The following is a 5,344-nucleotide window of genomic DNA, read 5'->3' as shown; positions in this document are numbered from 1 at the left end:
CACACACACACACACACACACACAGAGAGAGAGAGAGAGAGAGAGAGAGAGAGAGAGAGAAACATTTGTGTAGGAATCAGGAAAAGAGCTCTTACCAGGAACTGACCCTACTGATCTTGCTGTGGGATTTCCAGCCCCCAGAACTTGCTGTGGGATTTCCAGCCCCCAGAACTATGGCAGATAAATTTCTGTTGTTTAAGCCACTGAGTCTGTGGTGTTTTATTATGGCAACCTGAGCAGACTAATGTATTATTCTTCATTTTCCCTTCCCCATAATAATAAATATCTGTCTATCCTAAACAGTGCTCTTATTTAAGGTTTTAGTTTCTGCAAAAATTATATGTAGCCATAGTTTAAAGAATCAGATAATTCTGTAAGTCCATTATAAGAGGACTGTAATTCTACACCAGGCTGTTGCACCCTTGTCAAGTCCTTATTCCTTAGTGGAGTTTTTGTTTTGTTTTGTTTTTAGTATTTACCACCAGCTCTGAATTATACGTGCATGCTGCTACTTCTTGATAGTTTAGTTTTAGTCTCGTCTGTTGGCTTCTTCAATGGTGGCTGAGAATTTAGTTTTCTTGTTACCTCCTCATGTGGCACCCACTTTAGCAATTCCCCCTCCTTCCTTGATATTCATATAATAATTTTGCTTTGATCAAGATTCAGCATTTCTATAATTATGTATAATTTCTTTGCAGCACAGTCATCTCGACCTTTCTTGCTCTCTCTGTTCTCTGTGGAATTTTATAATTATCTTACATGAAAAAGTTTTCCATGGTTTTCTTTGAGCTCATTACTAATTCAACTCATAAACCCTTCCCCAGATTTCTAAATCCCTCTCAATGTGTTCAAACATATAAAGTCATTTATCAATGTCTTCCTGGAGAAGTTACTTAGGAAACTTATGACCTATTTTAACCTGTATGCCTGCTGCACAGATACTAAATCGTTCTGCAATAGCATCCTGGAAGTCTCATCACCTCTCACTTGTATTAGATCCTTTACTACCTGGATCTCACGTCATCTTTCTTCATTTACTCCCTGTTTTTGCTGCAGTGTATCCTATGGTGTCTTTCTGAGAAAGGCTTCATAGGAGGCACAATTTTTTTTGAAACTTGGTAAAGCTGTAAAAAGTTTTTTGTGTTTTTCTTTCACAGTTGCTTGATACTTTGAATGAGTATAGAATCTTGTATTACAAATCATTTTCCTTTAGGATTCTAAAATCATTGCTCTGTTTTCTTCTGGATTTCAGAGTTGCTGTTGGGACAGACAGCCCATGTTAATAGGATTTAGATCTATTACTGTATTTATAATCTTTCCTCCTCCTCTACCTTCTCAATTTGGAGTATTTTTTTTTTTGTTTCCAAAGTTCAGAAATTTCCCTGTGATGCCTTAGAGTGAGTTTACTTTTATTCATCATACTGGAGCTTTTAAAAAATATTCCTTGAATGGAAAGAAAAAGATGGGAACAAAGCTTTTGTAAATCGGAAGGGGAAGTGGGGTTGAAGCACAGGGAGGGATGGGGAAAAATAGAGTTAAGATATATTATGCACAGGTACAAATTCCCTATGATGAATATGACCAATATGTATGACAAATATGTACCAATAAAAATAAAGTTAAAAAACATTTCTTTTCACTATTTTCTCCTTTGTAAATCCAGAATACCTTGTTCTCAACCAGCAGCTCTTCTGAGCCAATCCTTTAGTTTTTAAATCTTCCGTCTCTCTTTTTTGATCTTTTTGCGGTACCTTCTGGGAGGGCTACTCAATTTTCTTCCAGCCATTGTATTGATTCTTCTGTTCACACCTTGCCAACAGCTACTGTTTTGTTGTTATCATTTGTTTTCTGAATATTACTTTAAAAATAGCATTCTGCTCTCATCTAATGAATTCAAAATCTTCAGATATCTTTCTAGGGTGATTATCAATAGATTTTTTGAATGTTTTCTTTTTCCCACATAGACGCTGTTTTCAGGTTGCTTTTCCCCATCTGTTGTAGACTGTGCTACAGTTTGGATCTTAAATATCCCCAAAGGCCCATATGTTAAAGACTTGGTCTATAAGGAGACTATAATGAGGGGCTAGAAACTTAAGACAGAGGCCTAATGGGAAGTCTCCTGGTCATTGGAAGTGTGCCCTCAAAGGGGGGAGTGGAACCCAAGCCCGCCCTTCTTTCTCTCTTCTTTTTGCACCTAACCATGAGGCAAGCAGTTTTGTTCCATTGCTAGAAACTTAAGACAGAGGCCTAATGGGAAGTCTCCTGGTCATTGGAAGTGTGCCCTCAAAGTGGGGAGTGGAACCCAAGCCCGCCCTTCTTTCTCTCTTCTTTTTGCACCCTAACCATGAGGCAAGCAGTTTTGTTCCACTTTGCGCTCCTGTTGTGCTATCACAGATCCAAAAGAATCACAGACTGAAACCTCCTGAAAGCTGACTATGACAGCCTGTCTCCAGGCTGGAGGCCCCTGGTCCCTCACTGTTAGGACTCAGCACCTCTGGGTCTCAGTGTGGGCTGATTTTGCCAGTTCTTCAATGGGATCTCTCCATGTCATAGAGTTAGGCCTGTCTTTTAGATTGCTCATGTTTTCTGCAGAAGAATTTCCAGCCTCCTGCCTGGAGGTATGAGCCTGGTTTGGCAGCAATTATTGGAATTCTTTTGGGGAAGATGGCTGGGGGTAAGTTTTTACTTCTAGTGTGGGTAGGAGAGCATTCTTTCATTTTTTTCCTGTCTTTAGTTCTGGTTGTTTCAACTGTAATTGGTATCCCTTAGTCTAGATATCCTGAACCTGTGCTGTCCAGTAGAACAGCCACTGGCTATGAGGTGGTCTTAAGCACTTGAAATGTGGCTAGCCTGACTGAGAAACTAAATTTAAAATTGTAATTTAATTAATCTGTTTTTCAAAATGCATATTCCCTTCAGGATCGAGAAATTTACAAAATTTGGAATAATCTGGGTATGTGGATCTACTTCATTAACTGTCGATCTTATGACAGCTGACAGATACTTTCCTTAAAACATTTGCAACCAAGTTGAGATATACTGTGAGTGAGCGTAAATACATACTACATTTTGAAAAGAATGTAAAGGATTTAATTTCATATTGATTACATGCTGAAACGATAATATTTTATATATAGTGGGTTAAGTAAATTATATTATTAAAGTTAATCTTACTTATAGGTGGGAATCTAAAGAAGCTGATCTCACAGAAGTAGAGACTAGAGTAGCACTTACGAGAGGTTCAGGAGGGTGGTGGGGTAACAGGTGGGAAGAGACCAGTCCAAGGACACTAAGTTCCATAAGGTAGGAGGAGTAAGTTCTCGTGTTCTGTTGCACACTAGGGTGACTACAGTTAACAATGACGTATTTCAAAATGGCCAAAATAGTGGATTTTGAATGTTCTCACAACAAAGAAATGGTAAATGATTGAGGTAATGGACGTGCTATTTATCCTGACTTTATCGTCACACAATATATACAGTTATCAAGATATCATCTTGTACCCATCAATGTGTATGATTGTTATATGTCGATTGAAAATGATATAAACTTTTCACCTGTGTTTTTAAGGCTTGGATACTGAAAATTTAAAATGATGTATGGGGCTTGCACTGCATTTCTGTGAGCCACCCTAGAGGCTGTAGATGCTGCTGCAGTGAGGAGGGGCAGGTCTAGGTCTTGATTTCAGCAGCAGTGCCCATCCTGCGCTTTCCTGCTGTACCTCAGCCTGGGTGTATGGACCTTTTGAGCTGTGGATTATGTGGTTCTAGGGTGTGCTCACTTTCTGGCTGGAATCCAGTGTCCTTGGACTTGCTTGTCAGTTATCAAGCAGTTGTCTGTTGCCAGAGTTCTAAGTTAATTGCTGTCTAACTTTTTATCTTTTACCTTTATCAAAATGCATATTTTGTCCTTTAAATTCTATCTATATCTATCTATCTATCTACCAACTATCTATCTATCTATCTATCTATCTATCTATCTATCTATCTATCTATCCATCTATCTATCATGATTTACAGAGATGAGTTGCATGCATTCAATCTACCGTCTTGAACTGGAAGTCCTAAATATCTTTTGATTCTCTTTCTTCCCTATCCAACTTTGTATCCTCATCATTTCTTTTTTTTTAAATTTAAATTGAATTTATTGGTACATTCTAGGTATACAGTACAGTTGCATTCATCACTGGGATCTTGTACCTTTACATGACAGGTCTTGGTTCTCATTTTTCCCCTTGTCCCCACCCTCCCTTCACCCCCTTCCTCATCATTTCTTAAGAGGAAGATTGCGTTAGTCTTCTACCAGCTGGAGCTGTCTGCCTACTTCCAGCTTTTCCCTGTGCAAAGCTCTTTTCTAGGCTGCAAATCTGATTATATTGCTTCTCTGTCTAAAATCCTTCAACAGTTTCCAACATACAAACAAAGCACTCAAACTCCTTAGCATAAGCAAAGGAGATTCTCTATGGGGTGAGCTTTTGTGCCTTTCTACCTTATCTGCTATACCCACTCACTACCCAACATGCCAGTATCATAAAATATACTATTTAATATGTATATATTCATATATACAATATAGAACTTAAGTTATGTACATGTGGAAACACTCCCATTAATGTATGTACATGTATATAACACATCATCAATGCAATGTATAGATACCACTGTGCAGTATACAACATACCATTTAATAGGCACCCATATATGCAATGTGCCATTTAATGTATATATGTATACAACATGCCATTTAGTGTACCTAAGTGCGTATGCATGCCATTCAACGCATGTACATGTATGCCATGTACAATTTAATATATGTACATATAATATACATATACAACATGCAATTCAATAGGCATACACATATTACATGTCATTTACTATATGTACGTGTATGTGACACAGCGCTTCCTATAAACACCAACATACAACATACCCTTCAATATAGGTACACGCATATAGAATGCCATCTACTGTGTCTGCTTTGTCCCTGCTAGGCCCTCTTCTTCCCACCTTCTCCTCTCGGCTAATTCCCCCAACCTTGATGACAAGACTCACCATGACTCCTTCAAGCCTTGCTTTGGAGGTGGCAGGTGAGAGGATGGGCACCAGACTGGGTGTCCTGTCTAGTGATGACAATGGCCAGCGCAGTTAGCATGTAGCAGACAGTCTTCTGGGCCCTTTTGTACACGTAAGCTCACTATGACAACACTCATTTCCTGTTTGAGGAAAGGGAGGCACAGAGTCCTTCAGTGGTTTTCCCAAAGAACTAGCAATTGAACTCCAGAGTTGCTGCTCTTGTACGTCAAGACTCCTGTGCTTTTATCACGTCGCAGCTGCTAGCCCAC

The 5,344-nt window shown here is 38.9% G+C and overlaps 1 long non-coding RNA gene across 1 annotated transcript in view; it reads right to left on the bottom strand.

Annotated features, from left to right (window-relative positions):
- LOC104856090 overlaps nucleotides 1–5,133 on the bottom strand; it is a 12,108-nt gene extending 6,975 nt beyond the window's left edge. Inside the window, exon 1 of the long non-coding RNA XR_778557.1 lies at nucleotides 5,055–5,133. This is a non-coding gene — a long non-coding RNA (uncharacterized LOC104856090). The remainder of the gene's footprint in view (nucleotides 1–5,054) is intronic.
- Nucleotides 5,134–5,344: the final 211 nt, after the last annotated feature.

This window comes from Fukomys damarensis, unplaced genomic scaffold, assembly GCF_012274545.1.
Source record: "Fukomys damarensis isolate Sample0158 unplaced genomic scaffold, DMR_v1.0_HiC HiC_scaffold_16, whole genome shotgun sequence".
NCBI lineage: Eukaryota > Metazoa > Chordata > Mammalia > Rodentia > Bathyergidae > Fukomys > Fukomys damarensis.
The sequence above is the reverse complement of the archived record's forward strand: the minus strand, read 5'-3'. Positions and strand labels throughout refer to the sequence as shown.